This window comes from Pan troglodytes, chromosome 7, assembly GCF_028858775.2.
Source record: "Pan troglodytes isolate AG18354 chromosome 7, NHGRI_mPanTro3-v2.0_pri, whole genome shotgun sequence".
Lineage (NCBI taxonomy): Eukaryota > Metazoa > Chordata > Mammalia > Primates > Hominidae > Pan > Pan troglodytes.
Window position 1 is genome coordinate 99,106,774 of NC_072405.2, and position 20,963 is coordinate 99,127,736.

At 36.0% G+C, this 20,963-nt stretch overlaps 1 long non-coding RNA gene across 1 annotated transcript in view; it reads left to right on the forward strand.

Moving 5' to 3' along the window:
• The first annotated feature begins 3,834 nt into the window (after positions 1-3,834).
• Positions 3,835-20,963, forward strand: part of LOC134810892 (uncharacterized) — a 36,113-nt gene continuing 18,984 nt past the window's right edge. Inside the window, exon 1 of the long non-coding RNA XR_010159625.1 lies at positions 3,835-4,027. This is a non-coding gene — a long non-coding RNA (uncharacterized LOC134810892). The remainder of the gene's footprint in view (positions 4,028-20,963) is intronic.

Here is a 20,963-nt window from a genome sequence, read left to right on the forward strand (position 1 = left end):
TTCGCTTAAATGAAATAAACTGGCTTTACATTTTTTTTTTCAAATACAGGCAGCATTTTTTCAGAGAAAATTAGAGAAATAAACAAGTTATTTTGTCATTGGTTCTGTTTATGTGATGGATTAGGTTTATTGTTTTGCGTATGTTGAACCAGCCTTGCATCCCAGGGATGAAGCCGACTTGATCGTGGTGGATAAGCTCTTTGATGTGCTGCTGGATTCGGTTTGCCAGTATTTTATTGAGGATTTTTGCATTGATGTTAAGCAGGGATATTGGCCTGAAATTTTCTTTTTTTGCTGTCTTTGCCAGGTTTTGGTATCAGGATGATGCTGGCCTCATAAAATGAGTTAGGGAGGAAGCCCTTTTTTTTTTCTATTGTTTGGAATAGTTTCAGAAGGAATGGTACCAGCTCCTCTTTGTACCTCTGGTAGAATTAGGCTGTGAATCCATCTGGTCTCAGTAGATGCAGAAAAGGCCTTTGACAAAATGCAACATGCTTTCTTACTAAAAACTCTCAATAAACTAGATATTAGTGGAAAGCATTGCAAAATAATAAGAGCTATTTATGACAAACCCACAGCCAATACAATACTGAATGGGCAAAAACTGGAAGCATTCCCTTTGCAAACCACCACAAGACAAGGATGCCCTCTCTCACCACTCCTATTCAACATAGTATTGGAAGTTCTGGCCAGGGTAATCAGGCAAGAGAAAGAAATAAAGGGTATTCAAATAGGAAAAGAGGAAGTCAAATTGTCTCTGTTGCAGATGACATGATTGTATATTTGGAAAACCCCATCATCTCAGCCCAAAAACTTCTTAAGCTGATAAGCAACTTCAGCAAAGTCTCAGGATACAAAATCAATGTGCAAAAATCACAAGCATTTCTATACACCAATAACAGACAAACACAGAGCCAAATCATGAGTGAACTCCCATTCGCAGTTGCTACAAAGTGAAAAAAATACCTAGGAATACAACTTACAAGGGACGAGAAGGGCCTCTTCAAAGAGAACCACAAACCACTGCTCAAGAAAATAAGAGAGGACACAAATAAATGGGAAAACATTCCATGTTCATGGATAGGAAGAATCAACATTGTGACCATACTGCCCAAATTAATTTATAGATTCAATGGTATCCCCATCAAGCTACCACTGACTTTCTTTACAGAGAAAAAACTACTTTAAATTTGATATGGAACCAAAAAAGAGCCTCTATAGCCAAGACAATCCTAAGCAAAAAGAACAAAGCTGGAGGCAACATGCTAACTGACTTCAAACTATACACAAAACTACAGTAACCAAAACAGCATGGTACCAGTACCAAAACAGATATATGGGCCAATGGAACAGAACATAGGCCTCAGAAATAATGCCACACATCCACAATCATTTGATCTTTGCAAACCTGACCAAAACAAGCAATGGGGAAATGATTCCCTATTTAATAAATAGTGTTGGGAAAACTGGCTAGCCATATGCAGAAAACTGAAACTGGACCCCTTCCTTACACCTTATACAAAAATTAACTCAAAATAGATTAAAGACTTAAATGTAAGATCTAAAACCATAAAAACCCTAGAAGAAAACCTAGGTAATAGCATTCAGGACATAGGCATGGACAAATACTTCATGACAAAAACACCAAAAACAATGGCAACAAAAGCCAAAATTGACAAATGGGATCTGATTAAACTGAAGAACTTCTGCACAGCAGAAGAAACTATCATCAGAGTACACAGGCAACCTACAGAATGGGAGAAAATTTTTGCAATCTATCCATCTTACAAAGGGCCAATAACAAGAATCTACAAAGAACTTAAACAAATTTACAAGAAAAAAACAAACAACCCCATCAAAAAGTGGGCAAAGGATATGAACAGGCACTTCTCAAAAGAAGACATTCATGCAGCCAACAAACATATGAAAAAAAGCTCATCATTGCTGATCATTAGAGGAATGCAAATCAAAACCACAATGAGATACCATCTCACATCAGTTAGAATGGTGATCATTTTAAAGTCAGGAAACAACAGATGCTGGAGAGAATGTGGAGAAATAGAAACACTTTTACACTATTGGTGGAAGTTTAAATTAGTTCAACCATTGTGGAGGACAGTATGGGGATTCCTCAAGGATCTAGAATTAGAAATACCATTTGACCCAGCAATCCCATTACTGGGTATATACCCAAAGGATTATAAATCATTCTACTATAAAGACACATGCACAGGTATGTTTATTGTGGCACTCTTCACAATAGCAAATATTTGGAACCAACCCAAATGTCCATCAATGATTGACTAGATAAAGAAAATGTGGCACATATACACCGTGGAATACTGTGCAGCCATAAAAGAAGCATGAGTTCATGTCCTTTGCAGGGACATGGATGACGCTGGAAACCATCATTCTCAGTAAACTAACACAAGAACGGAAAACCAAACACTGCGTATTCTCACTCATAAGTGGGAGTTGAATAATGAGAACACATGGACACGGGGAGGGGAACATCACACACTGGGGCCTGTCAGGGTGGGGAGCTAGGGAAGGGATAGCATTAGGAAAAATACCTAATGTAGATGATGGGTTGATGGGTGCAGCAAACCACCATGGCATTTGTATGCCTATGTAAAAAACCTGCACATTCTGCATATGTACCCCAGAGCTTAAAGTATTTTTGAAAAGTTATTTTATTAAATAATGTTAAAATAAATTTATTAACAAGCATAGTTTATTTCTGGCTGAAAAATGAAATAGATTTATTTCAAAAGGAAATGAGTTTAGGTTTATGTCTTCAGTGACTAAATAGTTAAGCAATTTATTAATAGACTTGGATGGTTATTAGTTACTTAGGTAGTTACTAATGATTTCAGGAACTACAACAACTAACATTTAATTTCTGGACCTGTTAACCTCAATTTGGGGAAGCTATTTAATATCTTTAAATTTTAGTTCTTTTATTCTGGAAATGAAAAAGACCGAGAGTTGCCAAAATCTTTAAGAAAAGAAATTTTGGGGGATTTACACCATGTAATTTAAAATGTATTATAATGCCATAGTAATCAACATATTATGGTATTTATGTAAGAATGGAAATGCAGATCAATGAAACAGAAATCTTGAGAAATGGACACATGCATATATAGTCAATTGATTTTCAACAAAATATCAAAAATAATTTAATACAGATAATATATTTTCAAAATGTTTATGGAACAATTGAATATGCTGATCCTGAATCTTTTTGTCATAAAATATACAAAAGTTAAATAGAAATTAAATAGAAGTGGTTTATAGAACAATATATGAGCATAAAATATAAAATATCTATTTATAGAAAAATAAAACATAAATTACTGGTAACTTTGTTTAGTGAAAAAGGTTTTATACAATAATTTTTTTTATGAAAAGAACAAACCACAAATGAAAAAAGAATGGTGCTATGGACCTCATCAAAGCAAACAAAAAAAAAAACTTCTTCAAAAGATCATTTTCAAAATACTGAGTGAATGACTTATATCCAGAATATATAGGAATCACTTATAAAATATAATGCAAAAAGAAACCCTATGTTATATAAACAGAAAAAAAAGATTTACTAGATGTTTCCCAAAGGAGATATGCAAATGGCTATTGATCTCATTAAATGTTGATTAACATCAGTGGTTTCAGAGAAAACAAAAGTGAAATACAGACTCTCAAATAGTGTTTCATTGAATGTCCTTTTATTATAATATTGATAATGAATAAAAAATTGCTCATAGGAAGGGGCCACCATCTGTATAAAGTTTGAATGTTTTTCACATGTGGGTTTTCTCTAGGTATCCTGGCTTCCTCCCACACCCCAAAGCTGTGCACACGAGGTGAACTAGCGTACCCACATGGACCTCATCATCTGTGTGAGTGTGGGTGTGTTTGAGTGCACCCTCTGATGGCATATCATCCTGTCCAGGGTTGTTCTTCTATTGCTCTGAACTGCCAGGAGTGGCTCTACCCACCTGTGACCCCAAACTCGTCTCAGCAGGTAAATAATTACCTTACTTGTTTTTATTAATCTGTCTTGAATGTATGCATCGCTCACATTTATTTCAAAGTTTAATATTAGAAGAGTTTTTGTCTTCATTTAGAAGTTTGGTGGTGGTGTTTTCATGACCAGAAATATACTATAGAAACTTAACTCTGGTTTATATTAATTAGCTTATGGTAAAATTGATTTCCTACAGGTCATTTCACTTAAAGTTACAGTTTTCAAGGATCTATTGAGGGTATTAAGAGATGACTTACTGTTTACTGAACAAACACAATAATTGCTAAAATTTAATAAGACTAATAAAACCAAGTGTGGGGACGTTATGCAGAGAAACTGAAAGCATTGTACTATACAGGTGGGCATGTAAAATGGTTATACTTTGGAATACTATTTATCTTTCCACATAAATTTAATCATACACATACCTTATGATTTAATAACTCCACTTTTAGGATTATGCTCAACAAATAAGAAAATATGTTCATAACGATTTGTACAATAATATTTTTGTATAATTATTTATCATATCCAAACTTAAGAACCATCCAAATGGCCATAAATAGAAAGTAAACAATTGCAGTACATGTATACAGTGAATACTACTCAGCAGTGAAAGGGAACCACTGGATAATACTTGTAATGATATCAGTAAAACAGACATTATGCCACATAAAAGAGGTCACAGGGCAGTACATGCTGTGGGGTATTGAGTCATCCCAAAGTAAAGGCAATGGAAGCAGTGTGCTCAGGTGCAGACAATGAGTGTGTTTATTACCTATAGAATTCCAAACACTGCAGCAACAAATTACTCACCCCCTTCAATGGGGAAAGCCACTTCCACCCTACTTTATTTCTATATCATTGGTATGATTTCATTTTTATAAACTTTTAGAACAGAGAGACCTAAACTGTTGTGATACAGGAACTGATGGACATGGTGGTTAAAGGTGGGGCTCTTCAGTCACAGGAACCTGAGCTTTAGTTCGGCTACACCACTTGATTGTCTTTGTGATCTTCAGTGGGTTGTTTACATGTCTAAGCCTCACACTGTGTATTGTCCCAAATGGGGTCAGTGAAACCTATCTCATGCCCTTGCTGGTACTATATTCAGTGCTTAACGAGTATTATTGTCATAATTTTTCAAAAAGTTTATTTCATGAAATGCTTATTCTCAGATGCAACAATCATAATCCTATCCTGGAACAATATAAGAGCAATAGTACTTAACATGGCAAAACAAAACAGAACAAATAATTGTTTGAATAGCTTGTATTTTCTCTGATTTGTTACAAAATACGAACTGCCTAAAGAGTATTTAAAATATATTATGTGGTAAATAAATATTTATTTTTGTATGCAACGGTAACATAAAAGCTGAGATGATGCATTAATATTTACATATTACACAAGAGCATGAATCTGTTAAGAGGTTGCTTTGAAAATATTAGAGATGCCGTCAAAATGAAAGAAATATATTTTTAAAAATCCAAGCACTTTATCTTTGTTTATGAAAAGAACGATGAAAAAATATTCAGGAAACCGTTAACCAGGACTGTAACTTTATGCAGTGCTTTTCTTCAGTGTGTGAAAAATAATAAGATTGAAATTCAAGAGTTCTTTACATCTTCCCAACATAGTGAATGTTTATAAAAGCTTGCTGAATAAACTTTATATTGATACCAGTAGTTGAAATTAATATTTAGAATTACTTCCTTAAATATTACAAAGAACGTGGTGTTGGTTATATTTTAGTAGGATACCTGTTTCCTTTTGACAGTCATCTGAAGCTCCCTACAAATGGTGTTTCACTATGCTGAAAGCGCTATCTGTCCAGAAAGCTATAAAACAAAGATCCTGACTATTTATGGTCATAAATGATTCAGGATCACTTAGTTTGCTGTGAGAAAAAAGTATTTTTTAACATATTTGAAAGAGGTACTCAGGAATATAATCATAAATTTGCCTTTCTGGTGAGTTTCTTAGGGAGGTAGAAAGGTTTTCCTTTTCTTTAAAATAAGCTTTATTTTTTTTTCCTGAAGGTAAAGCTAAAAGCAGAACAAAACAAAAACTTAGCTTATTTAGGAGTTCTAGGTTGGATTCTAGATTTGTTGGACTAATTTTTAACCAATCATTAACCTTTGTAAACAAATTTTCTCTATCCTCAAAATGGTGATGATGTATCTATTCTGACTACTTCACAAGATTAAAGAAACAGATGAGATATTGGATATGAGAGTGCTTTATACATATTAAAATGCAACATATATTGTAATTGTTGTTTGAATTCTGACTGTTTCTATTTTTACCTTTCAATAGAAATGGCAAAATGTTTTCTGCTCCTTTAGCTCTAAGCATTGTCTTACTTTTCAGGAATCCCATACAAAAATTTCACAGATTTTAAATTCTATGTTTTATGAAATTGGCTTTTCATTGGAATCAGTGGGGGCCTGTTTATACTTTCTCACATACCTGGGGAATAGGGACTATGTTTTATTTATCTCTGTATCTTCCACAGTGTGACGGACAGTTTTACACAAATAACAAATAGCAAGTTGCTCTATAAACATGTGTTCAGTGTTTTCTGGTTATGCTTATTATCTAAGTAAACCAAAACCACAACAAAGAGAAGACATTTTAATTTTTTAAAAAACATTTTAAAGAGCCAGATGAAGAGTGTTGTGTGTAAATATATTCCAGCATGTTTTACTGAGTTTTATTTCCATCCTGAAGAAGGTATGAAGACATGACTGAAGGGCAGGCAGAGAAGTTCAGCCTTTTTTTTGTAAGGTAAATGGTAGACTCGACAACATGCTTTTCTGAACTACTCAAACACAAAACTCACTGAAAATAACTGGTTTTAGAAGTTTGAGTCTATCAGATTTTTACCAAGTGATTATTAAGAAATGAAAAAAATAATGTATAAGAAGGTTATTGAAGATATTTTGCTCTTAATCATTGACCTTTAAAATTTTTTAAAATAACACAGGATATTAAGCCCATTAGCAATTACTGCATAATAAAACAATCAAATTTAAATATAAAAATCACAAATAACTTCAACTATCATTTCCAAATCAGTGTTTATGTTGTTTCTTTTTTTGTTTGTTTTTGTTTCTTTTCTTTTTTAAAATTTTATTATTATTATACTTTAAGTTTTAGGGTACATGTGCACAACATGCAGGTTAGTTACGTATGTATACATGTGCCATGCTGGTGTGCTGCACCCATTAACTCGTCATTTAGCATTAGGTATATCTCCTAATGCTATCCCTCCACCCACCCCACAACAGTCCCCAGAGTGTGATGTTCCCCTTCCTGTGTCCATGTGTTCTCATTGTTCAGTTCCCAAATGTGAGTGAGAACATGCAGTGTTTGGTTTTTTGTTCTTGCGATAGTTTACTGAAAATGATGATTTCCAATTTCATCCATGTCCCTACAAAGGACATGAACTCATCATTTTTTATGGCTGCATAGTATTCCATGTTGTATATGTGCCACATTTTCTTAATCCAGTCTATCATTGTTGGACATTTGGGTTGGTTCCAACTCTTTGCTATTCTGAATAGTGCCACAATAAACATACGTGTGCATGTGTCTTAATGAGCATGATTTATAGTCCTTTGGGTATATACCCAGTAATGGGATGGCTGGGTCAAATGCTATTTCTAGTTCTAGATCCCTGAGGAATCGCCACACTGACTTCCACAATGGTTGAACTAGTTTACAGTCCCACCAACAGTGTAAAAGTGTTCCTATTTCTCCACATCGTCTCCAGCACCTGTTGTTTCCTGCCTTTTTAATGATTGCCATTCTAACTGGTGTGAGATGGTATCTCATTGTGGTTTTGATTTGCATTTCTCTGATGGCCAGTGATGGTGAGCATGTTTTCATGTGTTAATTTGGCTGCATAAATGTCTTCTTTTGAGAAGTGTCTGTTCATGTCCTTTGCCCACTTTTTGATGGGGTTGTTTATTTTTTTCTTGTAAATTTGTTTGAGTTCATTGTAAATTCAGGATATTAGCCCTTTGTCAGATGAGTGGGTTGTGAAAATTTTCTCCCATTTTGTAGGTTGCCTGTTCACTCTGATGGTAGTTTCTTTTGCTGTGCAGAAGCTCTTTAGTTTAATTAGATCCCATTTGTCAATTTTGGCTTCTGTTGCCATTGCTTTTGGTGTTTTAGACATGAAGTCCTTGCCCATGCCTATGTCCTGAATGGTATTGCCTAGGTTTTCTTCTAGGGTTTTTATAGTTTTAGGTCTAACATGTAAGTCTTTAATCCATCTTAAAGTAATTTTTGTATAAGGTGTAAGGAAGGGATCCAGTTTCAGCTTTCTACATATGGCTAGCCAGTTTTCCCAGCACCATTTATTAAATAGGGAATCCTTTCCCCATTTCTTGTTTTTCTCAGATTTGTCAAAGATCAGATAGTTGTAGATATGCGGCGTTATTTCTGAGGGCTCTGTTCTGTTCCGTTGATCTATATCTCTGTTTTGGTTCCAGTACCATGCTGTTTTGGTTGCTGTAGACCTGTAGTATAGTTTGAAGTCAGGTAGTGTGATGCCTCCACCTTTGCTCTTTTGGCTTAGGATTGACTTGGTGATGCGGGCTCTTTTTTGGTTCCATATGAACTTTAAAGTAGTTTTTTCCAATTCCGTGAAGAAAGTCATTGGTAGCTTGATGGGGATGGCATTGAATCTATCAATTACCTTGGGCAGTATGGCCATTTTCACGATATTGATTCTTCCTACCCATGAGCATGGAATGTTCTTCCATTTGTTTGGATCCTCTTTTATTTCATTGAGCAGTGGTTTGTAGTTCTCCTTGAAGAGGTCTTTCACATCCCTTGTAAGTTGGATTCCTAGGTATTTTATTCTCTTTGAAGCAATTGTGAATGGGAGTTCACTCATGATTTGGCTCTCTGTTTGTCTGTTATTGGTGTATAAGAATGCTTGTGATTTTTGTACATTGATTTTGTATCCTGAGACTTTGCTGAAGTTGCTTATCAGCTTAAGGAGATTTTGGGCTGAGACAATGGGGTTTTCTAGATATACAATCATGTCATCTGCAAACAGGGACAATTTGACTTCCTCTTTTCCTAATTGAATACCATTTATTTCCTTCTCCTGCCTGATTGCCGTGGCCAGAACTTCCAACACTATGTTGAATAGGAGTTGTGAGAGAGGGCATCCCTGTCCTGTGCCAGTTTTCAAAGGGAATGCTTCCAGTTTTTGCCCATTCAGTATGATATTGGCTGTGGGTTTGTCATAGATAGCTCTTATTATTTTGAGATACATCCCATCAATACCTAATTTATTGAGAGTTTTTAGCATGAAGCGTTGTTGAATTTTGTCAAAGGCCCTTTCTGCATCTATTGAGATAATCATGTGGTTTTTGTCTTTGGTTCTGTTTATATGCTGGATTACATTTATTGATTTGCATATATTGAACCAGCCTTGCATCCCAGGGATGAAGCCCACTTGATCATGGTGGATAAGCTTTTTGATGTGCTGCTGGATTTGGTTTGCCAGTATTTTATTGAGGATTTTTGCATCAATGTTCATCAAGGATATTGGTCTAAAATTCTATTTTTTGGCTGTGTCTCTGCCTGGCTTCGGTATCAGGATGATGCTGGCCTCATAAAATGAGTTAGGGAGGATTCCCTCTTTTTCTATTGATTGGAATAGTTTCAAAAGGAATGGTACCAGTTCCTCCTTGTACCTCTGATAGAATTCAGCTGTGAATCCATCTGGTCCTGGACTCTTTTTGGTTGGTAAGTTATTGATTATTGCCACAATTTCAGAGCCTGTTATTGATCTATTCAGAGATTCAACTTCTTCCTGGTTTAGACTTGGGAGGGTGTATGTGTCGAGGAATTTATCCATTTCTTCTAGATTTTCTAGTTTATTTGCGTAGAGGTGTTTGTAGTATTCTCTGATGGTAATTTGTATTTCTGTGGGATCGGTGGTGATATCCCCTTTATCATTTTTTATTGCGTCTATTTGATTCTTCTCTCTTTTCTTCTTTATTAGTCTTGCTAGTGGTCTATCAGTTTTGTTGATCCTTTCAAAAAACCAGCTCCTGGATTCATTAATTTTTTGAAGGGTTTTTTGTGTCTCTATTTCCTTCAGTTCTGCTCTGATTTTACTTATTTCTTGCCTTCTGCTAGCTTTTGAATGTGTTTGCTCTTGCTTTTCTAGTTCTTTTAATTGTGATGTTAGGGTGTCAATTTTGGATCTTTCCTGCTTTCTCTTGTGGGCATGTAGTGCTATAAATTTCCCTCTACACACTGCTTTGCATGTGTCCCAGAGATTCTGGTATGTTGTGTCTTTGTTCTCGTTGGTTTCAAAGAACATCTTTATTTCTGCCTTCATTTCGTTGTGTACCCAGTAGTCACTCAGGAGCAGGTTGTTCAGTTTCCATGTAGTTAGCAGTTTTGAGTCAGTTTCTTAATCCTGAGTTCTAGTTTGATTGCACTGTGGTCTGAGAGACAGTTTGTTACAATTTCTGTTCTTTTACATTTGCTGAGGAGAGATTTACTTCCAACTATGTGGTCAATTTTGGAATAGGTGTGGTGCGGTGCTGAAAAAAATGTATATTCTGTTGATTTGGGGTGGAGAGTTTTGTAGATATATTAGGTCCGCTTGGTGCAGAGCTGAGTTCAATTCCTGGGTATCCTTGTTAACTTTCTGTCTCGTTGATCTGTCTAATGTTGACAGTGGGGTGTTAAAATCTCCCATTATTATTGTGTGGGAGTCTAAGTCTCTTTGTAGGTCACTCAGGACTTGCTTTATGAAACTGAGTGCTCCTGTATTGGATGCATATGTATTTAGGATAGTTAGCTCTTCTTGTTGAATTGATCCCTTTACCATTATGTAATGGTCTTCTTTGTCTCTTTTGATCTTTGTTGGTTTAAAGTCTGTTTTATCAGAGACTAGGATTGCAACCCCTGCCTTTTTTTGTTTTCCATTTGCTTGGTAGATCTTCCTCCATCCTTTAATTTTGAGCCGATATGTGTCTCTACACGTGAGATGGGTTTCCTGAATACAGCACACTGATGGGTCTTGACTCTTTATCCAATTTGCCAGTCTGTGTCTTTTAATTGGAGCATTTAGTCCATTTACATTTAAAGTTAATACTGTTATGTGTGAATTTGATCCTGTCATTTTGACGTTAGCTGGTTATTTTGCTCGTTAGTTGATGCAGTTTCTTCCTAGCCTCGATGGTCTTTACAATTTGGCATGATTTTGCAGTGGCTGGTACCAATTTTTCCTTTCCATGTTTAGTGCTTCCTTCAGGACCTCTTGTAGGGCAGTCCTGGTGGTGACAAAATCTCTCAGCATTTGCTTGTCTGTAAAGGATTTTATTTCTCCTTCCCTTATGAAGCTTAGATTGGCTGGATATGAAATTCTGGGTTGAAAATTCTTTTCTTTAAGAATGTTGAATATTGGCCCCCACTCTCTTCTGGCTTGTAGAGTTTCTGCCGAGAGATCCGCTGTTAGTCTGATGGGCTTCCCTTTGTGGGTAACCCGACCTTTCTCTCTGGCTGCCCTTATCATTTTTTCCTTCATTTCAACTTTGGTGAATCTGACAATTATATGTCTTGGAGTTGCTCTTCTCGAGGAGTATCTTTGTGGCACTCTCTGTATTTCCTGAATCTGAATGTTGGCCTGCCTTGCTAGATTGGGGAAGTTCTCCTGGATAATATCCTGTAGAGTGTTTTCCAACTTGGTTCCATTCTCCCTGTCACTTTCAGGTACACCAATCAGACGTAGATTTGGTCTTTTCACATAGTCTCATATTTCTTGGAGGCTTTGTTCATTTATTTTTATTCTTTTTTCTCTAAACTTCCCTTCTCGCTTCATTTCATTCATTTCATCTTCCATCACTGATACCCTTTCTTCCAGTTGATCGCATCGGCTCCTGAGGCTTCTGCATTCTTCACGTAGTTCTCGAGCCTTGGCTTTCAGCTCCATCAGCTCCTTTAAGCACTTCTCTGTATTGGTTATTCTAGTTATACGTTTGTCTAATTTTTTTTCAAAGTTTTCAACTTCTTTGCCTTTGGTTTGAATTTCCTCCCGTAGCTCGGAGTAATTTGATCGTCTGAAGCCTTCTTCTCTCAAGTCGTGAACGTCATTCTCCATCCAGCTTTGTTCCGTTGCTGGTGAGGAAGTGCATTCCTTTGGAGGAGGAGAGGCGCTCTGCTTTTTAGAGTTTCCAGTTTTCCTGCTCTGTTTTTTCCCCATCTTTGTGGTTTTATCTACTTTCGGTCTTTGATGATGGTGACGTACAGATGGGTTTTTGGTGTGGATGTCCTTTCTGTTTGTTAGTTTTCCTTCTAACAGACAGGACCCTCAGCTGCAGGTCTGTTGGAGTTTGCTAGAGGTCCACTCCAGACCCTGTTTGCCTGGGTACCAGCAGCGGTGGCTGCAGAACAGTGGATTTTCGTGAACCGCGAATGCTGCTGTCTGATCCTTCCACTGGAAGTTTTGTCTCAGAGGAGTACCCAGCCATGTGAGGTGTCAGTCTGCCTCTACTGGGGAGTGCTTCCCTTTTAGGCTGCTTGGGGGTCAGGGATCAGGGACCCACTTGAGGAGGCAGTCTGCCCGTTCTCAGATCTCCAGCTGCGTGCTGGGAGAACCACTGCTTTTTTCAAAGCTGTCAGACAGGGACATTTAAGTCCGCAGAGGTTACTGCTGTCTTTTTGTTAGTCTGTGCCCTGCCCCCAGAGGTGAAGCCTGCAGAGGCAGGCAGGCCTCCTTGAGCTGTGGTGGGCTCCACCCAGTTCAAGCTTCCCGGCTGCTTTGTTTACCTAAGCAAGCCTGGGCAATGGCGGGCGCCCCTCCTCTAGCCTCGCTGCCGCCTTGCAGTTTGATCTCAGACTGCTGTGCTAGCAATCAGCAAGACTCCGTGGGTGTAGGACCCTCCGAGCCAGGTGCGGGATATAATCTCCTGGTGCGCCTTTTTTAAGCCCGTCAGAAAAGCGCAGTATTCGGGTGGGAGTTACCCAATTTTCCAGGTGCCGTCCGTCACCCCTTTCTTTGACTAGGAAAGGGAACTCCCTGACCCCTTGCACTTCCCGAGTGAGGCAATGCCTCGCCCTGCTTCGGCTCACGCACTGTGCGCTGCACCCACTGTCCTGCACCCACTGTCTGGCACCCCCTAGTGAGATGAACCTGGTACCTCAGATGGAAATGCAGGAATCACCTGTCTTCTGCGTCGCTCATGCTGGGAGCTGTAGACCAGAGCTGTTCTTGTTTGTCCATCTTGGCTGCTTCCCCCACTCACTCACTGACTCCTATGTTGTTTCTTTAAAGGGCTCTTGGGTTTGAGTACTTCTTTAACTGAATAAAGAAAAATGAATGACAATATGTAAGATAGTTTTACTCTCTAAATTTCTTTATATATGACTACTTACATATAAATACAAAGTTTATTATTGAAACACATAGCAATATTTTAAAAATTAATTCACATTGCTGCAATTAATTTAATTATTGTAATTTTCAATCTCCTAACTGATGGAAAAGCAGTTCATAAAATAATAATTAGACTACTTGAATTCTGTATTTGACTTTATCTCAGACCTGCAGTACACCGAAGGAATATTACATTTTTAGACTTTATTCCATTTATTAGAAATATGATAATAATGGTAAAGTGTGAGATTTATGCAAAGAAGCAGGAAATATATTTGGGGGGGCATATTTTGATTTGTGAGAGGTTTTGATGGCAATTGAAGAGGTGTGGACACTGTTGTCATTGAGAAGGTCATCTAATCTAGTCAGCTTGAATAAATGAAACGATGTCCAACTGGACAGATATCCTCTTTTATATGAGTTCAAAATGTGATGACTCACATTTTAGATGTCTTATATGCATTTCAGCTGTTATAACTTGTACCAGCTTATAAAAGATTTTCCGCTCAAATTCCTGAAATGGGGGATCACCTAGTCACTGGGCAGTCCCATCCCTTTATCCTCTCTCTGTTTCTTTCGTGCTGCCTGTTGTATTGCACCACAGCACAATAGACTCACTTTACCTAATTGCAGTAATATTATCTAATCTTACCTAGTAAGAAGATTTAAGTGGACATAATTTTATAAATTTTCAAGAAGCATAAAGCATCATTTTTTAGAGAGAGCTGAATAAGCAATTTGAATTTTACAAATGAAGTGCAAAGCAAGTTTTGACTGCTCACAAATCTGTTCGCTTTTGAGAGTGGTATATTTCTAGGCTGAGGTTTCAAAACTATTGAATCAGGTTTTCAAAGGCCAAAATATGTTTTGCAGATGTATCTTAAAATATGACTACTAAATTCAGTTTTATAGGTGCTCACTTGACTCTTATCTTCAGTCTTATTAGGAATTCTGGAAAGTTATTATTGTAGCATGGTTTCATCTTAGGCTATAGATTTTAATGATGTTACTGTGTACTGGATTATTAAGCCTTGATTGCATTTCTAAAGATAGTGATCTTTACAATAAGAAAATTAAGACAAATGTATTCAGGGAAAGGGATAAGTGAAAATCTAGTTAATCATTCTATGGGATGTTAATGTGGATACTGAGATCCACGTGGTTGCAGCAGCACAGTCAGCATCTGAAAAAAAATACCCTTCATTCTCATCACCTTTAAGCTATTATCATGTATATTAGTCTATTCTCACACTGCTATAAAGAAATACCTGAGACTGGGTAATTTATAAGGAAAAGAGGTTTAATTGGCTCATGGTTCTGCAGCCTAAGACGCATAATGACATCAGCTTCTTAAAAGGCCTCAAGGAACTTACAATCTTGGCAGAAGGCAAAGTGGGAGTGAGGCAACCTACATGGTGGGAGCAGCAGTGAGAGAGAGATGGGAGGTGCTACATACTTTTAAATGACCAGATCTCAGGAGAACTCACTCACTATCACGAGAACAACACCAAGGGAGAAATTCACCCCCACGATCCAATCACCTCCCATCAGGCCCTACCTCCTACTGGGGGTTACAATTTGACAGGAGATTTGGGCAGGGACACAGATCCAAACCATATCATCATGTTTTAATTTATCACTAAAATATGAGTCTGATCTTCAGTTTACCAAACTCATAATCTATGATATCACCTTCTACTAAAGACTCTATAAATTCAAAACTGATCTTGGTATGTTCAAATAAGATGTTTGTGTCCAAATCGTTTTAGAGTATTAAACATTTGTTATCAAACTTGTCTCTCACTTGAGAGAAAGACATAGATGAAACAATGTAAAAGTATGGGAATATTTTAGCTTAAGAAAAATGAAAGTTACTGTTATTTTTATGTGGAAAGTTTGCTTATATATTGGCTGCAGAAATTTTATCATATTCTTTTTGCTAACAGCTTAAATAGCTTTACCCTGAGACACCCAAGAGATCCAAATGACAATTAGTTTATTCAAAAATGAAGGACACACTGTTACTGGTGAATATGTATAAAGTTCCTGCATAATTACAGATGAAGCATCCTTTATTAGAAACACATCTCAAATGACCTAAGTTATCTTGTTGAGTTATCAAGGGGAAGGCCGAGGGTTTTGATGCCAAGGATGACTGTGGATCAGACCAAATTTTACCTCCGTAATGCTTGCTTTTAATAAAAACCAGTGACCTCAGACAATGAAAGCAACAATATCCATGAGATGTATATTTTATCTGACTGTATAAGAACCTAAGTCCAATTTTTTTTTTTTTTTTTTTTTTTTTTTTTTTTTTTGAGTGGGAGTCTTGCTCTGTCGCCCAGACTGGAGTGCAGTGGTGCAATCTCAGCTCGCTGCAAGCTCCACCTCCTGGGTTCACGCCATTCTCCTGCCTCAGCCTACCAAGTAGCTGGGACTACAGGTGCCCGCCACCACGCCCGGCTAGTTTTTTTTGTATTTTTAGTAGAGACGGGGTTTCACCGTGTTAGCCAGGATGGTCTCGATCTCCTGACCTCATGATCTGCTTGCCTTGGCCTCCCAAAGTGCTGGGAATGCAGGCATGAGCCACCGCGCCCGGCCCTGTCTATGTCCAATTTAATTGGTATATTACAACTCTTTAATTCCAAGTATTGCCGATCTTCAAGAAATGCAGTACAAGGCACACTCTAGAAGAAAAGCCATTCCTGTACATACCTTTGAATTAAATACTTGCCTCTTCCTTTACACTGATGAATTTGGCTGAGTGACTCAAAAGGGAAACGTGTAAAGCTTCTTCACCTGTTTTGCTTAATGCCAGAGCTTCTTAATTGAAATCTACCACGGATACTTCTCCTTGGATTCCTACACTTCCTTCTGTAGGGTCAAGTTGCTGTGTTAGGAAAAAGCAAATACAGCTCAAAATTATGGAGGAAGAAAGATATGAAAGGAAAATATGACCACATTTCTAGCTCTCAGGTTATATTGACTTTATTCTTCTACTGTTTTCACCACTCATCTTGAGATTCCCTGGGACAAGCAAACAGAAAGTGATATCAGCCATTTTGTCTTAGAGATTTACCCATATGTTTTTCTTTCTCTCCATTTTTTTTTTCTCATTTTACCTTATTGCGTTTGCACAGCAGAATAATTCTCCCTAGGATAGTTTTCTCTACGGTAACTTGAAGTCTTCTTTTCTGAGGAAGCTGGGATGATAAAGTAAGATAAGGGACTTTATGACCCACGTGAAGAACAGATTCGGAATGATGGAAAGAAAAGACACACAGAAAGTTTACCTATTCAAAACGTGGCAAAATAAATCCAGACAAGGTACAGAACTGAAAGATCAGCAACAGTTTCCCAGGACCTGGAGATGTAAGCTTCTAGCTCCCCAACATGTGGATTGTTTTTAAAGTGAAAGAAGGTTAAATCAGATCTCAGGAAACTCACCTGCCCCTTTCCTAGCTGAAGCAGTTCTGCTTGTAGGCTACGGACAGCGATATCTAAGCTGGATATGTCACTGTTTTTAGTCTTATGCCATGTACATTATGACTAAAGAGCATAATAAAGTACGATACTCTCAGGACTGAGCATTGTTAATGCTGAGCATGTTTCAGCAGCCCAAGCTAAGCAGGCTGAATGAAGTATTCCCTAAATTTAAACCTCCAGAGATAAGACAAGGTTTAATTTTCCAGAAGTATCTGGGAGTCATGCCAATAGGCTTTTATAGCAACTACAGGTTAAGTTTTCCAAATCCAAAAACCTTCAGTGAGCATTTCCTTTGAGCATCATGTTGGCGCTTAAAGTTAGTTTAGAATTTGATATCATTTGGGATTTCAGATTTTACCTGTATAAAGTTATTGTTACCCTCCATTCTAATACATTCTATTTTCCTTATTAACATAGCTTCTGCAATAATTTACAAATTTATATATGATAAAAAATAAAAATATATGACAAATTTATATATGATATATTGTGCTTTGTTTCAATTAGCATATTGAAAGACCTTGGATATCACCTAGGATATCTTATACATATGCCATGTATATATATACACACACATATATGATGAATATATTATAATACAGTACAATGAATATATAAAAATACATATTTATGTATCAAATGAAATTTTATATATAACACATATGTATTATTTATTATATAAAATAATATATAACTATATATGACAATATTATATATATAAAATATAATTTATAACATATAAATTTTTTTTGAGACAGAGTCTCACTCTGTCGCTCAGGCTGGAATACAGTGGCATGATCTTGGCTCATATATATATATATATATATATATCTATATATCTACACACACATATACATATCACAGTTTTATTATCTATTTATTTCCTGATGGACACTTAATTTGATACCATATCATGGACATTGTGAATATTGCTTCAATAAATATAAAAGTGCAGTTTCTTTGGCATACTGATTTCATATCCTTTGAATATACACCCAGAACTGGGATTGCTAGATGATATGGTAATTTCATTTTTAATTACTGAGGAATCATCATGCTCTTTTCCATAATGGCTGTACCAATTTACATTTCCACCAACAATGTATAAGGATTCTCTTTTCTCTATGTCCTTGCCCACGTTTGTTGTCTTTTGACTATTTTATCAGAGCCAACCTAACAGGTATGAGGTTACATCTCATTGTGGTTTGGATTTTCATTTTTCTGTTGATTAGTGATGTTGAACATTTTTTCATGCTCATTTTTTCATGCCTGGCTGGTCATTTGTATGCACATGTTTGAGAAATTCTCTTCAGGTCCCTTGCCCCTCTTTTAAAGTGTGTTTTTCTTACTATTCAGTTGTTTGGGTTCCTCATATATGTGTCTTTTTCAGATGTATGGTTTGCAAGTATTCTCTCCCATTCTGTAGATTGTCTCTACATTCTGTTGATTGTTTTCTTTGCTGTGCAGAAACTTTTTATTTTGTTGTTATCCCATTCATCTATTTTTGCTTTTGCTGTCGTGCTTTTGGGGCCATATTCAAATAATCATTGCCTAGGCAAATGTAGTGGAGTTTTCTATTTCCTTTTAATAGCTTCACATTTTCTGGTCTTATATTTAAGTTATTAAACCATTTTTAGTTGATTATTGTATCTGATGTGAGATGATAGTCTAATTTCATTTTTCTACATCTGGCGGACAATTGTAGCAGAAGGCAAAGGAGAAGCAAGCACCTGCTTCACAAGGCGGCAGGAAAAGAGAGAGCGCAAGGAAGTACCACATTTTAAAACCATCAGGTCTCCTGAAAACTCAATCACTACCAGGAGAACAGCATGGGGGAGACTGCCCCCTGATCCAATCACCTCCAACCAGGTCCTTCCCTTGACACGTGGGGATTACAATTCAAGATGAGATTTGAGTGCAGACACAGCCAAACCATATAAAGTTTGCTAGTATTTTGTTGAGGAGTTTTGAATCTATGTTCATCAGGGATATTGCCCTGTAATTTTCTTTTTTTGTCATACCCTAGTTGGGCTTTGACATCAGGGTAATATTGGCCTCTAAAAATGAGCTTGGAAGTATTATCTCCTCTTTTATTTTTTTGAAGAATTTGAGAAGAAAGGATTGTTTTAAGTTCTTTAAATGTTTGGTAGAGTTCAACAATTATGTCCTGAGCTTTTCTTTGATGAGACCTTTTATTACTTACCCAATCTCCATACTTTATGTTGGTTTCTTGGGATTTTCAATTTCTTTTAAGTCTTGGAAGGTTTTATTATCTAGGTATTTAGGTTATTAAATGTGTTGCCATATAGTTTTTCTTAGTAGTTTCTTGTGATTCTTTGTATTTCTGTGTTCTCAGTTGTAATGTCTTCTCTTTCATTTCTGGTTTTATTTGTCTTCTCTTTATTCTTAGTTTAGCTAAAAGTTTATCGATTTTGTTCCTTTTTTCTAAAAACCAACTGTTGGTTTCATTGCTTTTTTCTCTTGTTTTTCTGGTCTCTACACCATCTGTTTTTCTTCTGATCTTTTTTTTATTTATTCTACTAAAGTTAGGCCTAGTTGGTTCTTCTTTTTCTAGTTTCTTGAGTTGTAACATTAGGTTGTTTATCTGGAATTTTTCTTTCTTTTTCTTTTTTTGATATAAGTATTTATTGCTATAAAATTTCCTCTTATAACTGCTTTTGCTGCATTTCATAATTTTGGTATGCTGTGTTTACATTTTTCTTTATCTCAAGATTTTTTTAAAATTTCCTTTCAATTTCTTATTTGATTCATTGGTTCTTCTGTAGTACATTGTTTCATTTCCATGTATTTGTGAATTTTCCAAAATTCTTCCTGTTATTGATTTCTAGTTTTATACCATTGTTGTTGGAAAGGATTCTTGCTATGTTTCAGTCTTAATCTGTCCAACCTGCTTGGCTGCCTAACATATGATCTGTTGTGGAAAATGTCCTATGTGCATTTGAGAAGACTGTATATTATGTTACTGTTGGGTGAAATGTTTTGTATGTGTCTGTCAGGTTCATTTGGTCTAAAGTGCCATTTTAGTACAGTGTTTTCTTACTGATTTTCTATCTCGATATCTGTTCATTGTTGAAAGTGATACTGAAGTTCACTACTATCATTGTATTGCAGTCTCTCTTTCCCTTAGGATCTATTAATTTTTTTTGGTATATTTAAGTGGTATATTTAGGTGCATATGTATTTATAATTGTTATATCTTCTTGTTAAATTTACACCTTTATGACCTTTATGCCTCCTTCTTTTTTTGATACTTAAAAGCTAATTTTGTATATATATATATATATATACACACAATATATATACATATACATATATATACACAATATATATACATATACATATATATACACAATATATATACATATACATATATACACTATATATACATATACATATATACATACAAAATTAACTTTATAACTATATATAAAATTATATATGGTTAATTTTAAAGTTTTATATATATATGTGTGTATATATATATGTATATATATACACACATATATATATAGTTACCATTGCTTTCTTTTAGCTTCTCTTTGCCTGGAGTATCTTTTTCCATTCCTTCACTTTCACATTATGTGCCCTTAAAGTTGAAGTGTTTCTCTTATAAGCAGCATATAGCTGGGTCCTGTTTTGTTTTGCTTTAATTTATTCAGTCACTCTGTATCTTTTGAACAGAGAATTTTATCCATTTAGAGTCTTTCCATTCTGGACCATAGCATGAGTTATTTGATTTATTTCATCAGCTTTTGTAATGTCTAGCATATAGATCTTGCACATTTTAACTAAATTCATACTTAATTTTGATTCATTTTGGGGGGGAGCAAATGTAAATCATATGAGTTAAGATAAATTTTGCTTATTGTTCTTACTGTACTGAAATGAGAGATTTTACAATGTTAACTTTGTATTTTGTGACCATGCCAGCTAATTATTTTCTAGGAGTTATTTTTAATAGATTCCATGGTTTTTTTTTGCATGGAAATTTGTGTATATAGATAGGTA